Genomic DNA, 22,722 nt, shown 5'->3' on the forward strand with positions numbered 1-22,722 from the left:
TTTATCTTGGTCTCTTGCTAAGGCCCTAATGTTAGAGAGTCATTCTTTTGGATGAATTATTTCTTCCCTATTAACATTTAGACTCTCTTCTTTCTTGTCATTAATTGTTCTATTTTACTCTATTCCTAATTCTCAGAGTTGTCTCCAATTGTTTGGAAAGTGGATTAGAAATCAAGAGAATCTCAGATATTTAGCTCTGGAAGGCCAGAGGCCCCTGTCTGCCCTTCCTTATCCTTATAAAGCTTGGGGACTCCGCACATTGAGCTCTCAGTAGAGAAGCAACTGGCCGGAGTCCCCAAGGGCTGATGGCAGAACCAGAACATGCCTCTTGTCATCAGACCACTGTTGTTTCTGCCCTGGAAGGTTTCCTGTTTAATCACGTCAGCCACTTACTTTTCAGGTTATTCTTTAACCAAATACCTATTATGTGCAAAGAACTAGGGAACAGGCAACAGTAAAGCCATTCTTCCAAGAAATTTAGGGGAAGTAAGTAATGCATACAAATAATGCTATACAAGAAGCCCAATATCTTGTAGAGTACAGATCTTCATTTTATTTTATTTTTTGAGATGGAATTTCACCCTGTCACCCAGGCTAGAGGGCAGTGGCACCATCTCGGCTCACTGCAACCTTGGTCTCCTGAGTTCAAGTGATTCTCCTGGCCCAGCCTCCCAAGTAGCTGGGATTACAGGTGCCCGCCACCATGCCCGGCTAATTTTTGTATTTTTAGTAGAGATGGAATTTTGCCAGGCTGGTCTGAAACTCCTGATCTCAGGAGACCCGCCCCTCTCGGCCTCCCAAAGTGCTGGGATTACAGGCGTGAGCCACTGCACCTGGCCACCAGTACAGAGCTTTAAATAAGCTCTAGGGAAGATACGTTTGGAGAAGAGAGCATCATGGAGGGGATCGCTTTGACGTGAGAATTTAAAGTGAGTTGCATTTGTCCATACAAAGACTAGGAAAGACATTCCAACTGGAGGCAGCAGCATGAGCAGAGCCACAGAAATGGGAAAGCAACAGAAATGGGAAGAGAGAGCAGAGGGAACCCAGTTAGGAAGGAGCAGAGACTTGTGGACGGAAAAGAAGGGAACTAAGACTGGAAAGGTAAGTTAAGGCAAATATCTAAATGCAGTGCTAAGGAATTTGGACTTTATAGTCAGGTGGGAGCCATGGAGGATTTTTGAGCAAGGGAAGCATATGATCAGAACTGTGCTTTACAAGATACATAAATAGAAAGAATTTTTAGAATTAGGATGACCGGAGATCATCTGGTCCAATATTTCCCAAGTGGGAACATTTGCTGAACTTAATTCAGCTGGATTTGATAGGTTTTACACTAAAAAGAAGTTCAGTGACTAAGTTTTTAAAAATGCTATGTGAAATAAATATAATAGATTTTTCCTCTTTTTTTTTTTATTATACTTTAAGTTCTAGGGTACATGTGCATAATGTGCAGGTTTGTTACATATGTATATTTGTGCCATGTTGGTGTGCTGCACCCATCAACTCGTCAGCACCCATCAATTCATCATTTATATCATGTATAACTCCCCAAGGCAATCCCTCCCCCCGCCCCCCTCCCCATGATAGGCCCCGGTGTGTGATGTTCCCCTTCCGGAGTCCAAGTTTCCTCATTGTTCAGTTCCCACCTATGAGTGAGAACATGCGGTGTTTGGTTTTCTTTTCTTGTGATAGTTTGCTAAGAATGATGGTTTCCAGCTGCATCCATGTCCCTACAAAGGACGCAAACTCATCCTTTTTTATGGCTGCATAGTATTCCATGGTGTATATGTGCCACATTTTCTTAATCCAGTCTGTCACAGATGGACATTTGGGTTGATTCCAAGTCTTTGCTATTGTGAATAGTGCCTCAATAAACATACGTGTGCATGTGTCTTTGTAGTAGAATAATTTATAATCCTTTGGGTATATACCCAGTAGTGGGATGGCTGGGTCATATGGTACATCTAGTTCTAGATCCTTGAGGAATTGCCATACTGTTTTCCATAATGGTTGAACTAGTTTACAATCCCACCAACAGTGTAAAAGTGTTCCTATTTCTCCACATCCTCTCCAACACCTGTTGTTTCCTGACTTTTTAATGATTGCCATTCTAGCTGGTGTGAGATGGTATCTCATTGTGGTTTTGATTTGCATTTCTCTGATGGCGAGTGATGATGAGCATTTTTTCATGTGTCTGTTGGCTGTATGAATGTCTTCTTTTGAGAAATGTCTGTTCATATCCTTTGCCCACTTTTTGATGGGGTTGTTTGTTTTTTTCTTGTATATTTGTTTGAGTTCTTTGTAGATTCTGGATATTAGCCCTTTGTCAGATGAGTAGATTGCAAAAATTTTCTCCCATTCTGTAGGTTGCCTGTTCACTCTGATGGTAGTTTCTTTTGCTGTGCAGAAGCTCTTTAGTTTAATTAGATCCCATTTGTCAATTTTGGCTTTTCCTGCTGTTGCTTTTGCTGTTTTAGACATGAAGTCCTTGCCCATGCCTGTGTCCTGAATGGTACTACCTAGATTTTCTTCTAGGGTTCTTATGGTATTAGGTCTAACATTTAAGTCTCTAATCCATCTTGAATTAATCTTCGTATAAGGAGTAAGGAAAGGATCCAGTTTCAGCTTTCTACTTATGGCTAGCCAATTTTCCCAGCACCATTTATTAAATAGGGAATCCTTTCCCCATTTCTTGTTTCTCTCAGGTTTGTCAAAGATCAGATGGCTGTAGATGTGTGGTATTATTTCTGAGGACTCTGTTCTGTTCCATTGGTCTATATCTCTGTTTTGGTACCACTACCATGCTGTTTTGGTTACTGTAGCCTTGTAGTATAGTTTGAAGTCAGGTAGCGTGATGCCTCCAGCTTTGTTCTTTTGACTTAGGATTGTCTTGGCAATGCGGGCTCTTTTTTGGTTCCATGTGAACTTTAAAGCAGTTTTTTCCAATTCTGTGAAGAAAGTCATTGGTAGCTTGATGGGGATGGCATTGAATCTATAAATAACCTTGGGCAGTATGGCCATTTTCACAATATTGATTCTTCCTATCCATGAGCATGGTATGTTCTTCCATTTGTTTGTGTCCTCTTTGATTTCACTGAGCAGTGGTTTGTAGTTCTCCTTGAAGAGGTCCTTGACATCCCTTGTAAGTTGGATTCCTAGGTATTTTATTCTCTTTGAAGCAATTGTGAATGGAAGTTCATTCCTGACTTGGCTCTCTGCTTGTCTGTTACTGGTGTATAAGAATGCTTGTGATTTTTGCACATTAATTTTGTATCCTGAGACTTTGCTGAAGTTGCTTATCAGCTTAAGGAGATTTTGGGCTGAGATGATGGGGTTTTCTAAATATACAATCATGTCATCTGCAAACAGGGACAATTTGACTTCTTCTTTTCCTAACTGAATACCCTTGATTTCTTTCTCTTGCCTGATTGCCCTAGCCAGAACTTCCAACACTGTGTTGAATAGGAGTGGTGAGAGAGGGCATCCCTGTCTTGTGCCGGTTTTCAAAGGGAATTTTTCCAGTTTTTGCCCATTCAGTATGATATTAGCTGTGGGTTTGTCATAAATAGCTCTTAGTATTTTGAGGTACGTTCCATCAATACCGAATTTATTGAGCGTTTTTAGCATGAAGGGCTGTTGAATTTTGTCAAAAGCCTTTTCTGCATCTATTGAGATAATCATGTGGTTCTTGACTTTGGTTCTGTTTATATGCTGGATTATGTTTATTGATTTGCGAATGTTGAACCAGCCTTGCATCCCAGGGATGAAGCCCACTTGATCATGGTGGATAAGCTTTTGGATGTGCTGCTGAATCCGGTTTGCCAGTATTTTATTGAGGATTTTTGCATCGATGTTCATCAGGGATATTGGTCTAAAATTCTCTTTTTTTGTTGTGTCTCTGCCAGGCTTTGGTATCAGGATGATGTTGGCCTCATAAAATGAGTTAGGGAGGATTCCCTCTTTTTCTATTGATTGGAATAGTTTCAGAAGGAATGGTACCAGCTCCTCCTTGTACCTCTGGTAGAATTCAGCTGTGAATCCATCTGGTCCTGGACTTTTTTTGGTGGGTAGGCTATTAATTGTTGCCTCAATTTCAGAGCCTGCTATTGGTCTATTCAGGGATTCAACTTCTTCCTGGTTTAGTCTTGGGAGAGTGTAAGTGTCCAGGAAATTATCCGTTTCTTCTAGATTTTCTAGTTGATTTGCGTAGAGGTGTTTATAGTATTCTCTGATGGTAGTTTGTATTTCTGTGGGGTCGGTGGTGATATCCCCTTTATCATTTTTTATTGCATCTATTTGATTCCTCTCTCTTTCCTTCTTTATTAGTCTTGCTAGTGGTCTGTCAATTTTGTTGATCTTTTCAAAAAACCAACTCCTGGATTCATTGATTTTTTGGAGGGTTTTTTTGTGTTTCTATCTCCTTCACTTCTGCTCTGATCTTAGTTATTTCTTGCCTTCTGCTAGCTTTTGAATGTGTTTGCTCTTGCCTCTCTAGTTCTTTTAATTGTGATGTTAGAGTGTCAATTTTAGATCTTTCCTGCTTTCTCTTGTGGGCATTTAGTGCTATAAATTTCCCTCTACACACTGCTTTAAATGTGTCCCAGAGATTCTGGAATGTTGTATCTTTGTTCTCATTGGTTTCAAAGAACATCTTTATTTCTGCCTTCATTTCGTTATGTACCCAGTAGTCATTCAGGAGCAGCTTGTTCAGTTTCCATGTAGTTGAGCGGTTTTGATTGAGTTTCTTAGTCCTGAGTTCTAGTTTGATTGCACTGTGGTCTGAGAGACAGTTTGTTATAATTTCTGTTCTTTTACATTTGCTGAGGAGTGCTTTACTTCCAATTATGTGGTCAATTTTGGAATAAGTGCGATGTGGTGCTGAGAAGAATGTATATTCTGTTGATTTGGGGTGGAGAGTTCTATAGATGTCTATTAGGTCCGCTTGGTGCAGAGATGAGTTCAATTCCTGGATATCCTTGTTAACTTTCTGTCTCGTTGAACTGTCTAATGTTGACAGTGGAGTGTTGAAGTCTCCCATTATTATTGTATGGGAGTCTAAGTCTCTTTGTAAGTCTCTAAGGACTTGCTTTATGAATCTGGGTGCTCCTGTATTGGGTGCATATATATTTAGGATAGTTAGCTCTTCCTGTTGAATTGATCCCTTTACCATTATGTAATGGCCTTCTTTGTCTCTTTTGATCTTTGATGGTTTAAAGTCTGTTTATTCAGAGACTAGGATTGCAACCCCTGCTTTTTTTTTGTTCTCCATTTGCTTGGTAGATCTTCCTCCATCCCTTTATTTTGAGCCTATGTATGTCTCTGCATGTGAGATGGGTCTCCTGAATACAGCAGACTGATGGGTCTTGACTCTTTATCCAGTTTGCCAGTCTGTGTCTTTTAATTGGAGCATTTAGTCCTTTTACATTTAAGGTTAATATTGTTATGTGTGAACTTGATCCTGCCATTATGATATTAACCAGTTATTTTGCTCGTTAGTTGATGCAGTTTCTTCCTAGCCTCGATGGTCTTTACATTTTGGCATGTTTTTGCAATGGCTGGTGCCAGTTGTTCCTTTCCATGTTTAGGGCTTCCTTCAGGGTCTCTTGTAAGGCAGGCCTGGTGGTGACAAAATCTCTAAGCATTTGCTTATCTGTAAAGGATTTTATTTCTCCTTCACTTATGAAACTTAGTTTGGCTGGATATGAAATTCTGGGTTGAAAATTCTTTTCTTTAAGAACGTTGAATATTGGCCCCCACTCTCTTCTGGCTTGTAGAGTTTCTGCCGAGAGATCTGCTGTTCGTCTGATGGGCTTCCCTTTGTGGGTAACCCGACCTTTCTCTCTGGCTGCCCTTAAGATTTTTTCCTTCATTTCAACTTTGGTGAATCTGGCAATTATGTGTCTTGGAGTTGCTCTTCTGGAGGAGTATCTTTGTGGCGTTCTCTGTATTTCCTGAATTTGAATGTTGGCCTGCCCTACTAGGTTGGGGAAGTTCTCCTGCATGATATCCTGAAGAACATTTTCCAACTTGGTTCCATTTTCCCCCTCACTTTCAGGCACCCTAATCAGACGTAGATTTGGTCTTTTTACATAATCCCATACTTCTTGTAGGCTTTGTTCATTTCTTTTTCTTCTTTTTTCTTTTGGTTTCTCTTCTCACTTCATTTCATTCATTTGATCCTCAATCGCTGATACTCTTTCTTCCAGTTGATCGAGTCGGTTACTGAAGCTTGTGCATTTGTCACATATTTCTCGTGTCATGGTTTTCATCTCTGTCATTTCATTTATGACCTTCTCTGCGTTAATTAGTCTAGCTGTCAATTCTTCCAGTCTTTTTTCAAGATTTTTAGTTTCTTTGCGCTGGGTACGTAATTCCTCCTTTAGCTCTGAGAAGATTGATGGACTGAAGCCTTCTTCTCTCATCTCGTCAAAGTCATTCTCTGACCAGCTTCGATCCGTTGCTGGCGATGGGCTGCGCTCCTTTGCAGGGGGAGATGCGCTCTTATTTTTTGAATTTCCAGCTTTTCTGCCCTGCTTTTTCCCCATCTTTGTGGTTTTATCTGTCTCTGGTCTTTGATGATGGTGACGTACTGATGGGGTTTTGGTATAGGTGTCCTTCCTGTTTGATAGTTTTCCTTCTGACAGTCAGGACCCTCAGCTGTAGGTCTGTTGGAGATTGCTTGAGGTCCACTCCAGACCCTGGTTGCCTGGGTTATCAGCAGCAGAGGTTGCAGAAGATAGAATATTGCTGAACAGCGAGTGTACCTGTCTGATCCTTACTTTGGAAGCTTCCTCTCAGGGGTGTACTCCACCCTGTGAGGTGTGGGGTGTCAGACTGCCCCTAGTGGGGGATGTCTCCCAGTGAGGCTACTCAGGGGTCAGTGACCCACTTGAGCAGTCAGTCTGTCCGTTCTCAGATCTCAACCTCCGTGTTGGGAGATCCACTGCTCTCTTCAAAGCTGTCAGACAGAGTCCTTCGCATCTGCTCAGGCCTCTGTTGCTTCCCCTGTTGTTTTTTTAGCTGAGCCCTGCCCCCAGAGGTGGAGTCTATAGAGACAGGCAGGTTTCCTTGAGCTGCTGTGAGCTCCACCCAGTTCGAGCTTCCCAGCGGGTTTGTTTACCTACTTAAGCCTCAGCAATGGCGGGCGCCCCTCCCCAGCCTCGCTGCTGCCTCGCGGTTAGATGCCGCAGACTGCTGTGTTAACAATGAGGGAGGCTCCGTGGGCGTGGGACCCTCCCGGCCAGGTGAGGGATATATTCTTCTGGTGTGCCCGTTTGCTTAGAGCGCGGTATTGGGGTGGGAGTTATCCGATTTTCCAGGTGTTGTGTGTCTCAGTTCCCCTGGCTAGGAAAAGGGATACCCTTCCCCCTTGCGCTTCCCAGGTGAGGCGATGCCTCGCCCTGCTTCAGCTCTCGCTGGTCAGGCTGCAGCAGCTGACCAGCACTGATTGTCCGGCACTCCCTAGTGAGATGACCCCAGTACCTCAGTTGAAGATGCAGAAATCACCGGTCTTCTGTGTCGCTCGCGCTGGGAGTTGGAGACTGGAGCTGTTCCTATTTGGCCATCTTGCTCCGCCCCCAATTTTTCCTCTTTTATCTTGCTCTTTCTTCTTCCAACCCTAGCCCTTTCTCTTTTTACTTTTAAACTTCTTAGAGTTGTTAATAAGCTAATGTCTATTGTGAATCTTTGAGTGGAGAACGTAATCAGCTACTTTGCCATAATTTCCTTTAGCTCAGCAAGGAATGACCTATGCATCAGTAAAGCGCATAGTAGGCAACACTGGAAAAACAAATTTTTCCAAATCTGGGGGCCCTGAATTGGGTATAATTGAAGAACAAATTCAACCCAGTTTATAAATTGCTTGCTTTCTCCATGTTATTTATTCAGGACCTGTCTACAGAGAAGTAGTAGGAAACTTTAAATCGCCAAGCTTAGGTTTTGTTTGCTGTGTATGCCTTCCTGGGTACAAGGCAGCTAAGACAACCTTCATTCATTCAACAAATACCGACTTAGACTTTCAAAACCTTCAGCTCTAAGAATTTCAAACCAACTGATTGTTTTGATGTTTATTTTTATCAATATATAAAATTTTACATTTCAGGTAGAATTTTGGAGCTAGAAGGTATTTTAGAGACCTTCTCGACTAATTGTTTCACTTTACAGATGAGGAAGCTGAGAATCAGTGATGTTACCAAGGTCATGCCTGTTTGTGCTGGAGTCATCTGACTGGTCTCACCCCCATCCCTTCGTGGACTGTGTGACAAGTTCCAGGGAAGGGCAGAGCCCCAAGGGGGAGCTGTGGACCACTTTGCTAACACATTGGCCTTCTTTGCTAATATGGCAAGTGAAGGCAATTAGAATTAGAGTCAAAACGAGAGACTATTACAGTAATTTGTAGAGCAACTCACACTGCTTCCACTCTTGTTACCTTAAACATATTTTCCCTAGGTATTTTCATGATCCTCTTTACTTTCATGTCATTTTTCAAGGGACACCTAAAACTTTAGGCTTTAGGCAAAGACAGAAAACTGGATGTGGGCTGATTTTGGGGAGACAGAGCCATGGAAGGGATAGAAAAGATTGGCTCTATGATAGATGAATGGAAGTTTAACTAGCACAACTTTTGTAAGCAAACTTTTCCCTATGTTGTTATCATTGTCTTTATTTGCCATATCCCAAAGACATTTTTCCTTAGAATAATGAACTTATTCATGGGTAGGCCATACCAATATTTGTTTCTTCCTTTTGTTTTGAGATGGAGTCTCGCTCTTGTTCCCTAGGGTGGAGTGCAGTGGCATCATCTCGGCTCACTACAATCTCTGCCTCCCAGGTTCAAGCGATTCTCCTGCCTCAGCCTCCCGAGTAGCTGGGCCTACAGGTGCCCTCCACCACATCCAGCTAATTTTTGTATTTTTAGTAGAGACGGGGTTTCACCATGTTGGCCAGGCTGGTCTCAAACTTCTGACTTCAGGTGATCCGCCTGTCTTGGCCTCCCAAAGTGCTGGGATTACAGGCATGAGCCACTACGCCTGGTCTCTTGTCTCTTCCTTAATACATCCCAGAGCATGTGTACAAGACAAATTAGTTTGAACTTCCTACTCTTTGCTATTGATTTGATCAATAATAATAATAATCTATATGCTATGCTGCAACAACTGGAAATGTTTTGTTCTGAACGTGGTCGAAAGCTTGGAAAGAAGCGGGCAAAGAGACTAGAGCTCAATAGTAGATTTGGGAGAAAAAAGTAGATGCCATTGTCTAGAATATTTTCAAGTCATGATCAAATTGTGTTTGGGTCCAAGGAAGTGAAATCCTCATGATTGGTGTGTAGACAAATTGGTCTATAATTGCCTTCGCTGCCTGGATTTGTTTGAATTCCCTTCAAACTATTTATTTATTTATTTATATTTTTGAGATGGAGTTTCACTCTTGTTATCCAGGCTGGAATGCAATGGCACAATCTTGGCTCACTGCAACCTCTGCCTCCCAGGTTCAAGTGATTCTCCTGCCTCAGCATCTGTAGTAGCTGGGATTACAGGCATGTGCCACCACGCCTGGCTAATTTTGTGTTTTTAGTAGAGACGGGGTTTCTCCGTGTTGGTTATGGCTGGTCTTGAGCTCCCGACCTCAGGTGATCCGCCCGCCTCAGCTTCCCAAAGTGCAGGGATTACAGGCGTGAGCCACTGCGTCTGGCCTAAACCATTTATTTTTACTGTTGGTACTATAGAGAGATTCCACCATGATCCTGTACCACGTTTAATAAATACATAGTATGGTTTGAGGCATTCTCTGGGCTTACTATAATGGTTTGTTGGCAAAATGACTTAGCTTTCTATTCTTAAGCCATGCGGATAGCTCTTCTACACAGCATATTTGACAGTCTCTCCATAGAGGCAGTCCAGGGCAGTTGACCTCAGCAAGCAGATCTGTGTCAGTGGCTGCTCCTTGGCAGTTGGTGGGAAGATCCAGATCCAGCCGGGCCAGAGGTCCGGGCCTAGTCTACTAGCATCCCAGTAGATTCTGGCTGTATTCAGAAGAGACATGTCATTACATTTCAGGCCTTGTCCCTGGAGTGTCCCTGGGGATCATGACCCTGAACCTCCAGCTTCAGTGGAAAGGGCAGTTATTTAACTGTTATAAACAGGGAGCCCACACTTATCAAGGGCCATTATTTGTTTGGCACAGTGCTGGGCACTTTCAACATGTGTCTTCAATCATATTCACAGCAGCCTCTCAAATCCATATGGATATTGCTGACATCATTTTCATCGGTGAGAAAACGGAAGCCCATTTTGGCTAGTAAGTATTATCCAAGATTAACATTCATATCTGTTTACAATGTTTGGCTTTTTAAATCATTCTAGAGGTTTTCAAATATGGGGTTTCCAGGAGACACCTCAGGACTCCAAGGGGCTCATAAGGGATGAGGGAAAAAGAATGAGAGGCCCCCGCCCCAACACCGGCATTGCCATTCTCACTTGCAGACGTATCAGACTCCATGAATGCTTTCCTTTAACTAAAGGCTCCCCTAACTAAACAAAAGCTCAAATCCATTGTCTGCTCCACCCTTTCATGAGGCAGAGTGTTGCTTGTAGAAAGTACAGTCTGATACTACAGTGGTTCCAACTTTTTTCCTGTTGTTTAAATATGACAGCAATGAATGTGTCTTGAAATAAGTGAGCTGCCATGTAGGGCTTCGAAATATTTGTATCATTCTGAGATTTCCAGTGTAAGAGCATTGGATGTAACAGTTTCTCCCCTGGATTTACTTATATAATGTCTTCTGTGTGCATTTCAAAGGTACTGAAAAGCAATCCCAGTTGGTGACTGAGAAAGTTTGTTTCCCAGCTCTCCATCAAGTGATCAAAAAGCATTTAAATGATGTCCCCTGCCTGCAGGGAACACCTTGAGGCATTTTACAGTCAAAGTTAAAAAGATCGTGGTCCTCGTCACCAAAAAGTTTATAAATTCATGGAGATCATAGGTCCCTGGTGGTCCAAGACTGTCTCTTTTTCAAGCCTCTTGTTTCTGGTCCCAAGTACACTTATGTTTGTCAGGCCGGAAAATAGGCTTTCCCTGTCTGCCAGACCTCAGAGAGTCTCACTCCCTTTTCTCCAACTCAAGATCGTGCCCTCCGAGACACCCCCGCTCCGGCCCCGCCCCTCAACCTTGACCTGTTCTTGCCGCCTGTCCTACTGGCTGTGTGCTGAGTGCCTTCATCTCCCTAACATTTATCATATCATCATCTCCTTCTTTTGCGCTGTCCCATTTTACTCACGTGTTGGACAGAAAGCGATACATCTCCTTTGATTGGATCCTGTCCAAGGGCAAGGTTTCAGCTCAGCTTGCCTATAAAATTCAGGCTTCACCTTGACTGGCGGGGCTGAGGTCCAGCTGGGTCTCTTTCGTGGACGTTTTTTTCAATGCGATGAAACCTAAGTCTCGCTAGATGGCGCTCCATAGCAAAAGAAGCAAGGGTAGACTTCGGGAATGACATTTTAAGCACCCCAGCTGATTTCTGACTTCTTAAAAACCACTGCGCCTTGCGTGTTGGTGGAGAGAGGCGAGGTCTGCAAGGAATTCACGCGGTAGCAGGAGCAGCTCCAGGGGACCGCTGATAGAGCGGACAGCTCCAGGGGACCGTGATTACAGCGGCAGATCGGGCCTGCCTGGCGGGGGTAATGTGGTGGAAACTCCTGGATCCTCTTTTCCCATTTCAAAAAGGCAGAGCTAAGACTCTGGAATCCAGACGCTTCCCGCGCTGCCACGCCCTGGCGCCCAGCGTGACAAAACTTCACGCCTGAACAAAGTGACAGATTTTTGGTTGCGTCGGCGCGGGGTGGGGGTGGGGGGTCAACCCCGCTGCACGCTCGCTCTTGCTGGCTGCTCCTGCTGGCCTCCTCGCCCTCCCCTTCCCCACTTATCACCAAGGCTTTGTGGTCATGGTTTTGTTGGTGGCGAGGAGGTGAAGGAGTCATTCCTTTACCTGGGGCATCAGAGAAAGGCAAACTTACGCATCACAATCAATAGCAAACTGCAGGAGGCACAGCTTGAGGGCCCGCCATGCTTTTAGGAGCCCACGAAAACATTTTCCTTAAAATCAGAAGAAAAAAATAATGCAACCCATACTGGATTATATTCATTTTTGTGCTCACGAAGTTAAGGTATAATTTTAATATTCTTTATTAATAGTCATGAAGGCAAAGGGCCTAGAGCCCAGGAAGTCTTAATGAGGCCCTGGTAGTCTGACAGTTCTCTTCTCAAGGCGTGAACATCACTTTTACATAGTGCTTGGGTCTTTGCGTTTAGTAATCTGAATAAATATGTCCCTGTACGGAGGGTTCATCTGAGATGTAACACAGGGACCTCACAGCTTCCACCAAATCCTGAGAAGGTTGTAGGATGAGTTGTACGTTCAGAGAGAATGGATCTGCTCATCTTTTCTACCAATGAAGAAGCCTCAGGAGAGGGCCCTACTGGGGAAGGCCTGGCTCCCAGAAATAGTCTGTGGTCTTGGGAACATAGGTTAGCATCTCTGGCTCTCACTTTTCTCTTCCATAAAATGGAGTGTTTAAATTAAGTGATCACTAATGTCCCTCCAACTCAAATATACGTCTGCCATTCTGCATGTTCTACGGCATACAGCCAACGGAGGTGGCTCATGATACCTCCAGAAATACTAATGCAATTCAGCGATTCAAAGAAATCTTAAAATATATATGTTTAAGTTATTATTGATCCCTTCATTACTTTATTGTTATAAAATGTTTGGCTTATGGCTTATTGCTGAAAGGTAGGTTAGAGTGAGAATATTCAATGACAAATAGAACATAGCACAGCACCATGCACATGTTTGGAGCTTAATACACATTTGTGGAATTAAGTTAACAGGAGTTCTTGATATACTTGTGAGACAATGGGCATGAATAAGGCAAATCACGTCTTAGTCAGAGATTACATGACCTATAGTATTACAAAAGTTGAATGCAGACACAGATCTGAGAATTCAACTGTCTTCCATTAAAAAAGGCATTAAGGATATTCATTAAATTATAAAACAACACCAAAACAAACAAACAAACAACAACAACAACAACAAAAAAAAAAAACAAAACAAAACAGGAGTTCTTTCCGGTTGAAAGTGGCAAGTAATGTGATAGACTTTAGGTTTCATTTCAGTTCGCCACCACTCTCAAGAACCACCACCACAGCTGTTTATAGCAGAGTTTCAATAATCCTTTTTTGTGTGAGTGGATATGTGAATACCCACACACATCTTGCCCTGGATGTGAGGTTGAAGAATTGTCTCAGCTTTCAGTCATTATTATTATCTGCCAAACAGCAGTGTTCTGGATGGATTGGTGCTAGGGTGGTGGCCTAAGTGACCCAGGATCTGTGGGTGGAGGGAGAATTCTGAAAACGAGGGAGCTGGGAGGAGGCTCCGCAGCTGGGCTAAGGCCCAGACTTGTGTAGAGGGGTTTGCATTAATGGGTTGGCCAGAGAGCTCCAGGAGCCTCTTAAGGAAGCTCCATGCGGTGGTTGGAATGTGGAATGAGGGCACAGATTGAAACCCTGGAGAGAGGTGAAATGTGGCAGTCTAGCCAGTGTTGGGGCCTCTAGTGAAGGCAAGTGTCAAACAGAAAATCTGCAGTGCTGCGCATCCCAGGAGGCAAAGGGCCAGTAGCATGACCCCAGGAGAGAGGGCCAGGGACTGAGGAGATGAGGGGGCAAATGAAGAGGGAAGAGGCTGAGGAGAATCACCTGGAAGAATTCCTATGACTGCTCCAGCTGGGAAGGGACACTCTTAGCAGTGCATATAAAGGGGACTCTTGGGCACTAAGGACTTTTGTTTCTGAGAATAAACACTTTTTTTTTTTTTTTTTGCATTCTGAGACTATGACAAAATATGACAAATTTCATTTGGTGAAGTGTAGAAACTAACAGAATTCATTTAGGATTAATTAAACTGAAGTGTGTTATCACTTTTTTCTAAATAAACAGCTTCTGTAACCCAGTTAGAAGGGCTTATAAGTTTCCTTTTTGTAAAGAGGTTATAGGGTAGAGTTGAAGATGGCACACAAATCTGGCTTTGAATTCCATCTGCAGTGTTTGGTAATTGTTTGACCAGCAAAAGACAAATTACTTATTCTTCTCTGAAACACAATTTCTGCAACTGTATAATGGGGGAAAATAATATCTACTTTGCATATTTATTAAGATTAAAATTTGTGTCAATAGTAACTATTATTGTCATTAGTTAAGAGTAACTTTGTCATTATTGTGATGAGTGACATATACCACTTTTTCAGAGCTGTCGAAGGTCTTACAAATTATGCCTTTTCCAGGGAAAACAAGCTTGTTGATCCACATTTTCATGAACACATCCTGGCTGTCAGACTGTAATTAATTTCAATGTTTACCATTTATCAGCCTTGAGGGCTGTCCATTTTTGAGGAGGCTTCTTAGGAATTCAAGGAGAGAATAAGTTATATGTGATTTTGCATTTTTGAAATCTTCAGCCTGCACAACTAACTGGCATAAAAGCCCTACATGCTTCTGAAGAATTTTCACAGCAGCCTAAATGAAAGACGACTCTAGTTGCTGGAGATGCTGGCAGAATACTGAACAAGCTGTGATTTATTCGGGTTTTCAGTTGATAAATCACAGGAAGTTCTAACACTGGTTTATACTTTTTATATCACAGATTCATTTATCCAGGGGTTTTTCAAAAGGGGAATGGCACACCTAACGCAGTAAGAACAGCATGTCGCTTCTCCTACATGCCTGCACCTTTGCAGATGTTATTTGGCCTAATGGATTGCTAATCCTCATTTAGAGGATGCATCCAGGAGTTCACATGCTGATCTGAATGTGGAATGATATTAATTAAAAATCTTATGAGAGTTTTCAAATTCTCTCTTCTCCTTAGTTCAAAAGTGATTGTGGAATAATGTTATCTATCTCCCAGCATTGCGACCACAAACTGCTTTCTACCCTGACATTAAGCAAAAGAAAAGAGAAAGACTTAATTGGAATTTGTTTTGAATCTTGCAAATGATACTAAATAAATTATCTGGGCATTGCCTGTAAATACAATAAAATTGGGGCATAGACAAGAAATACTATTCTGGGCCGGATGTAGTGGCTCATACCTGTAATCCCAGCACTTTGGGAGGCCGAGGCAGGTGGATCACTTGAGGCCGTGAGTTTGAGACCAGACTGGCCAACATGGTGAAACCCCGTCTCCACTAAAAATACAAAAATTAGCCGGGCATGGTGACACACCCCTGTAATCCCAACTACTCAGGAGGCTGAGACAGGAGAATCACTGGAACCTGGGAGGTGGAGATTGCAGTGAGCTGAGATGGCGCCATTGCACTCCAGCCTGGATGACAGAGCCAGACTCCATCTCAAAACAAACAAACAAACAAAAAACAAACAAACAAAAAACTATTCTGACCAAGCAGCCTTAACATTCCCCTCAACTTCACTAAACTTTTTTCTCCCCACAAGACAGGGTCTCACCCTGTCACCTAGACTGGAGTGCAGTGATGAGAGTAACTGGGACTACAGGCATGTGCCATTGCACCCAGCTAGCTTTTGCTTTGTGTGTGTAGAGACAGAGGTTTCATCATGTTGCCCAGGCTGGTCTTGAATTCCTGGACTCAAGCAATCCACCTGCCTCAGCCTCCCACAGTGCTGGGATTACAGGCGTGAGCCACCACTCCCAGCTTTCACTAAACTTAAGACAAACTTTTTCCACAAGGCTCTCAACTTCCTTTTTCTTAGAGCAGTTAGTTAAAACTTTTAATTGCAAATTCCATGTTCCTTTGAGATGTAAATCTTTTAAAAACCCTCTTGCCACCTTTACAACTCAGGAATGTTATGCTCCAGGGCCTGGGTGCCATCCTTTAAAATGTAATCCTCAAGGAAGTTAGCAACTTTCTCCTGGTCTCTGTGGAAAGGTAGGAGCCTAACATTGGAGGGCACCTTGCTCTAAGTTGTAAGACAAGAGGTAGACAGCCTGTGTTGACATTCTCTATTTCCATTTCATTCCAGCCTCATTGAAGTCTGGCCTCTCTGCCCTTGCTATTCCACTAGATTGCTTTTGTAAAGCGTTCTGATGACCTTTGAACTGTCCACTTAAGTGCCCTCTACTCTGTTCACTCACAGCTGCTAAAATTATGGGCCTCTCTCTCTTCTGCTCTTCTGTTTTGCGGCTTTCTGCAACATTGTCTCCCACCTCGCTGACTGCTATTTCTTGACTCCCTTTACTGTAATTTTTCTATTTCCCCATTACCTGTTGGGGTACTCAGAGTTCCATTCACAGCTCTTCCTCCCGTCCTACACATTGCCCCAGGCCATTTCCTCCTGTCCTACACATTGCCCCAGGCCATTTAAAAAAATCTGTTCTCTGGCTTCAGCTGAAGTTCCCCAAATGTATACTTTCAGCCCTGGCTTTCCCTTGGCCTCCAGATTCCTACTTTATAGGCTAGAGTCAATCTATCTTGTCCATTTCCTTAGAACTGGTTTTCTCTCAAATATTTTTGGAGTCTTTTAAAAATATTTAAAGGATCTTATTAATTTTTGCCTTATTTATTGCATTTAAAATTTAAAAACAAATTAATATGTGCACACCTTTTGTACCTATCTTATATTTTTCTCAAGTTTTTCCAAACAGTTTATCGTTATCATTATCGATAAACTGTTTTATTTTTATTTTACTTGAGACCACTTTAAGGACTGTCTAGCACTTACTTGGAAAACTTTTTGAGCTTTCCAAAATTTTATTAAAGTTTAATTTTAAAAGACCATAAGTCATAGGAAACAAAAGAAAAAGAAAAATAGGACACCCAAAGTCGAAGCAAATAGATTTGACAGGCATTTTTAGACAGCCTGGCTTTAAGTGAACTGGCTCAATCTGGCTTTCCCTTCCTTCCAATCGGAGCTCCCTTCGCTCCCTTCACCCCTGTTCTGTAAACAAAGCTGTCATCACTGTGGAGTAACCGAAGAAACCTGGCACTCCCAGAAATGTCTACATTTTCCTTCTGCATTTTCTGGAATAGTCCCTCACCCCCCTTTCTCTTCCTGGGCCCACCGCCATCATACAGCAAGACCCAACTCAATATCACTGTCTGTATACGAAGCCTGCCATGATATCCCTTTGCCTCTGTAGAATTAATTGCTCTCTCCTCATTACTTCTTAAGATTTCTTTCTGCTCACATCCTGATTCTGTATTTAACAGACTCTATTATGTCTTTTTGTATATGCTTCCATTTTTCTCATTAGTTATTTAGCTCCTTGGCAGGGGGCAGAGATGGGGTCGATTCATCTTTTGGTCCTTGTGGCTATCATAGTGTCTGACTCATGGCAGATAATCCATAAATGTTCACTGCATGTATGAGTGAACAGGCACCCAAATCATGATTACATTATCATTTACTTGTCTAACTTCTCTGTAACAGCAAAGATAAAGGCCAGAGAGAGGCATAGGCTTGAGCAATTGTTGATGATTTAAGAAAAATGATTCAATATTTGGAAATAAGGAGAAAAGTTGACTGTGTGACCTCTTCAATGTCATGTTAGAATACAACAATCCCACCCAGTAAACAGAGACCACCTGTGGGCCAATCCGACAAGTTGCCTGCTTTTGTACAATATGCACGCTAAGAATGATTTTTAAAATTTTAAATGGTTAACTTTTAATTAGTTACATAAATACCTATATAATTTTTGCCTTTTGGCTTTCAATGCCTAAAATTTTACTGTTTGGCTTTTTAAGAAAAAGTTTGCTGATGCATGGAAAGCAGTAACTTTGTTTGACTCACTATTTTCTGCGGATTATGGTCCAGGCATTTTACAACTCTGTAAAATTAGAAAATTTTTTTCTAATTTTGGTGCAATGATTGTAGTTTCTGTTTTATATTTACCAATCTTATTTCATCATTCTCTTTTGTCCTCTGGCTACCTAAAATTCCAATTTTCATATTCTCTTTAAACCAGCTTTGTCATCCTACCAATTCCCTTATTTCAAAATTAAATAGGACTTTGACATATGCTCAGTATCTACTTTATGACATTTTGAGGGTGATTCTTTGATAAGGGTTAGGGGAGGCAGGGATGGGTAGGGCTGGTGGTTTTGGAGGCTGGGGGGACTCTGGACGTGAGGTGGGAGGACCTGCTTACCCTTCAGTGTTGCGGACCACTAGCTCTAATCTATGTCTACCACGAAGGTGGTCAGGGAAGGGTGAAAGGGTAAGAAAAACAGTAATGCAGTTTTGCTATATTCAACTGTCCTGGCTGGAAAAACATTGAAATGATAGGATCCCCTCTCTATTTTCCAAGGATAGATTCTTGAGATTCTCTCCTAGACACAAAGCTAAGTACTTATTTTTGACATACAGAATTTCCAGCAGCTGCCTTTTTTTCTTGTTAAAGATTTCTCCCTTTTAATTCTCTTTCAAGAAGAATTTTCTCAGCAGATTGGACCATCATCGTTGACTTCAAGTAAATACTTGAAAGATCAAAACCTCAATCAGGGCCATTCCTGAATTTGCTTAAGTGACCTCCTCTTATCATCAGGGATTTTGGGCATCAGTGTCTCTTGGGTCTCTCTTACTACATGCTGGAGGATGGGCACTGCTGTGTATCAGCCCATGCCTTCCGTAACTGAAAAGTCCACACCAGCAATAGAGCCAAGAGCTGGGTAAATTGGAATTTGAGTTCTTGTTTTCTAGGAATCTGAAGTAATTATCTTCACTCCGGATCCAGGGTCTTGAGAAACAGCACAATCTGCTGGTTGCGCTGGTTGGTTGTATTAGGGACATTTTAATCAGCTCACCTGTCAGTCACCGTGATAGCTTACACTCAAATATACCACCAAAAGGAGAAAACCTGGATCAGCCAGTCACACTGAAAAACTAGGAGCAAAATAGCTGTCATATTGCTAGATTTAAAACAGAAGAAGAAAATGATTGAAAATCATCTGCACATTTTCCCTTAAAATTCCCCTTTAAAATTTAGATATGCATTTCTCTTATAATAATTTTGTATGTATTTCCCCAGACTAAAATTGTATAGGAGTACTGATGCTAGAAACACTTTTCTGTAACTGTACAGGCTTTTTAAAAGAACAGTATTTTATTCACAAAGTTTTATAAGTTATGCAGATTCAGAGAATTAAGAAGTTAATTAACTCTACTCAAAAGCAATGGTGGTGAGAAATTTTGGGTTTTAGTACTGTCTCCTCCCTGGATTGGAACAAGGCTTTGAATGGAAAAAGGAGATGTGAGTGAGGGTGGTGTCTGTGAATCTGTTTGTGCACCTGACTACCACACACTTTGGGGTCGCTATCTCCTCCTCCTCAGCAGCCTCACCCTCCAATGGGAGCTCGTACTGCTGTGTGCCCTGCATGGTTAGTGGTCCCCTCTGAATCTCGTATTAAAAATCTGCTCTCCAGTGCTGGAAGTGTGGGCCTAATGGGAGGCGTTTGGGTCACAGGGGCAGATCCCTCATGACGTGAGTAGATTAATGTCCTCCCTGGGAAGGAGGGGTGAGTGAGTTCTCACTTGGTGAGCTCCCACCAGCAAAAAGAGCCTGGCATCGCCCTCTCCTCTGCTTCCTCTCTTACTGTGTGATCTCTGCACATGCTGGCTCCCCTTTGTCTTTTGCCATGAGTGGAAACAGCCTCAGGCCCTCACCAGAAACAGATGCTGGTGCCTGCGGAAAGATGAGCCAACTCTTTTCTTTACAAATTATCCAGCCTCAGGTATTCCTTCATAGCAATACAAACAGAGTAAGACAGCTGGTATTCTGTCTCCCCAGCCCTGGACCTTAGTGACTGCAGCTGGCTGCTTAGTCCTTGCTATTCCTGGCCATCGAAGACCGTCTCATTGACCAGCCTGGAGGGACTAGAGTTATTTTCATTTATTTCTACTCCTACTTTCTCTCTTCTGTTCAGGCTTAACAAAATGAGACTTAAAGAAAACTCAGTGCTCTCTTCATTATGGGACCATCCCTTAGTGATGTCCAGGCCCACAGGAATTTACAGGAAGTCTGGCACAAAAGAAACTTGTCCTTAAAAAGTCTGTTGGAATGAAAAAGATGTAGTTTTGATCCCAGCGTAGTTCTAAGATGTCCCTTTTCTACTGCAGTGCAAATTCCTTTGGGCAGGGATGGATTTTCATGCATTAACATGTTGTATGGTGGTGGATGAATGCTGTTCTGGATTAAGCGTGTAGAAGATGGTCAATGTCCTGATCATCAGTCCAGCGCCCACTTCCTGATTACATGGGTGAACCCAGCCTTCGCCTTTGGTGAAGTATCTAAACCAGAATCCCCAGCTGTGCATGAAGGAGTCCACAGAGTCAGTGCCTATTCCCTGTGCCCCTCTCTGTTCCTTGCCCGCTCCTCCCTGCCTGCTGGTACCTTCCTGCTTCCCCTCACTGTTGACTGGAAGGAAAACCTTTGAGGGCAGTTTACCACGGTGGCTTCTAGCTATGCATAGTGTAGTATAATTAGGAACCATTTTGGATATTGGATTTACCCATTTGGATTTATGCAGATGAACCCACACAGTTCATTGATGATTTTTAACTTTATAAAATCCATGTTTGACTTTCTAATTCTGCTGTCCCCAAGCGCTTTGATTGAACCATCACCATTTGGCTGATGCTTAATGATATTCTAAGCATCAATTAAGACAAGCATCACTATATCCTAACTGGTGCAACACAGTCAATTTTTGGCAGATCTTTTGCATAGATTTATTATTTTATATATTTTCAATATACATAAAATTCAGATTTTGTCACTCTCCAGGTATCTGGTAAGGAATAGAGTATGAACTACAAGTTCACTGAGGTGCTTAGTGTAACATTCAGTGGCTTCTGCAAAGTATCTTCCTTGTATTTACCATGAGTGGTCATTCAATCATTCAACAGCTTTTATTCGGATTCACTGCTTCTCCTGGCTTTACATGTTAATTTCTTCAAAAGTATTTGAGTTGGTGCTGGCTCAGGGTTGAGCTACCTCTGGAAAGCAAGCAAGTAACTTCCCAGGTTGTCCAGCAGGCACTGGCTTTCCCCTACTTTTCCACCACTAAAAATAAGAATTGGGCATGTATGCCATAGTTCACTGGGTAGGTTGGAGGCATTCTTAGGTAGCTCAGCATAAATATGACCCTGCAGGGAGTGAAACTGATGTTAGCACCATCTCATGCTTACCACCTTTGGCTTCTTGGAAGAAAAGCTGCATAGCAGAACTATTCACAAGAAATTAGTGAAAATAATTTCAGTTCCACCCCCTCCACAAATACCTTGTCATGCTACTTTTTATTGTTTTCGCTGGTACCTTATGCAGGTCACAAATTGATAGTCAAGTTAATTATGACAATGTTGCAATAGTAACTACTAATGGTTATTAAGTAACTACAATTTGTCAAATGCTATGCTAAGTATTGTAAATTTCTTTCAGTTAGTCCTCATAATGTTACTATCTCCATTTTCTTTTCTTTCCTTTTTTTTTTTTTTTTGTTTCTTTTGTTTTTTGAGAGGAGTCTCGCTCTGTCGCCCAGGCTGGAGTGCAGTGGGGCAATCTCAGCTCACTGCAACCTCCGCCTTCTGGGTTCAAGGGATTCTCCTGCATCAGCCTCCCGAGTAGCTGGGACTACAGGCGCCCACCATCATGCCAGGCTAATTTTTGTATTTTTAGTAGAGACAGGGTTTTGCCATTTTGGCCAGGCTGATCTCGAACTCCTGACCTCAAGTGATCCATCTGCTTTGGCCTCCCAAAGTGCTGGGATTATGGGCGTGAGCCACCACACCTGCCCAAAATTTCTCCATTTTCCATTTGCAGAAATTGAGTGCTGCAGTTAGCACACAAGATTCACATTTAGGGCTGTGGATCCCCAAGACCATTACTATGCTGTGCTTGCTTCCAATATCAACAGTGTCCCTTATACACCCTGGCAGTTCACTAACAGCTTCCCACCCTCTTTCTAAGGCACTACTTAAGCGGCATCTACATTGAGAAGCTGCTCCCCACAGCCGCACACCTGGGTTCTCCCTTGCCTCAATTTGGCTCCTGACGTTGACCTTCTTGTGCTGGTGGATGGGTCCCTAAGTAAGCTGTCAGCTCCCTGAGGGAGGAAGGAAGGCAGGGGATTGTGCTATGACTTCTTCAGTGCTTTCCAAGTTCTCCCCATATACTTCCTGCTAGCTTAATCAATTGGTTGAAGAAATTAGCCTCCTGATCCTAACTGGCAAAGACCCCTGGTTCCTTCTCAGTTCTGAAGTAGTTTTCCGGGGAAGAGGCAGTGTCTTACTTGCATTTAGGAGGTGTTTGATTTCTTAGGGGATCCACAGGGCTTACTTAGCTGCTCCTGTTTGGAGGTAAGTGCTCCCAGGCTCGGTGCCTACAGGCGGTCTGACTTTTTAAGGATCCTGTTTACTAAGGTACTGAGGCAATTTGCTTAAAGTTGCTCAAAGCCCTGCTCTATCAAATATAAATATCTCCCACTGAGCCTTTTTGGTTTGCATTTTGCCCAAGGCCTCTTCCTTCTGCTTTCATTGTTAGTCCACAGAGAGCCAGAGAGGGTGTTAAAGATTCACTCCACTAATTCATAGCCAATTAGGAAGCTTTGTTTTGAATTTGACTGGGAGGTAGCTTTGGCAGAAATCGGGAGCCCTCCCTGCCTTGCACTCCAGGGAATAAAGGAC

The 22,722-nt window shown here is 42.6% G+C and overlaps 1 protein-coding gene across 2 annotated transcripts in view; it reads right to left on the reverse strand.

The window, feature by feature from the left end:
* The window catches only part of IMPG1 (interphotoreceptor matrix proteoglycan 1), a 158,119-nt gene that overhangs the window by 8,556 nt on the left and 126,841 nt on the right, over window positions 1-22,722 (reverse strand). The window lies entirely within an intron of this gene.

This window comes from Rhinopithecus roxellana, chromosome 4, assembly GCF_007565055.1.
Source record: "Rhinopithecus roxellana isolate Shanxi Qingling chromosome 4, ASM756505v1, whole genome shotgun sequence".
NCBI classification, from domain to species: domain Eukaryota; kingdom Metazoa; phylum Chordata; class Mammalia; order Primates; family Cercopithecidae; genus Rhinopithecus; species Rhinopithecus roxellana.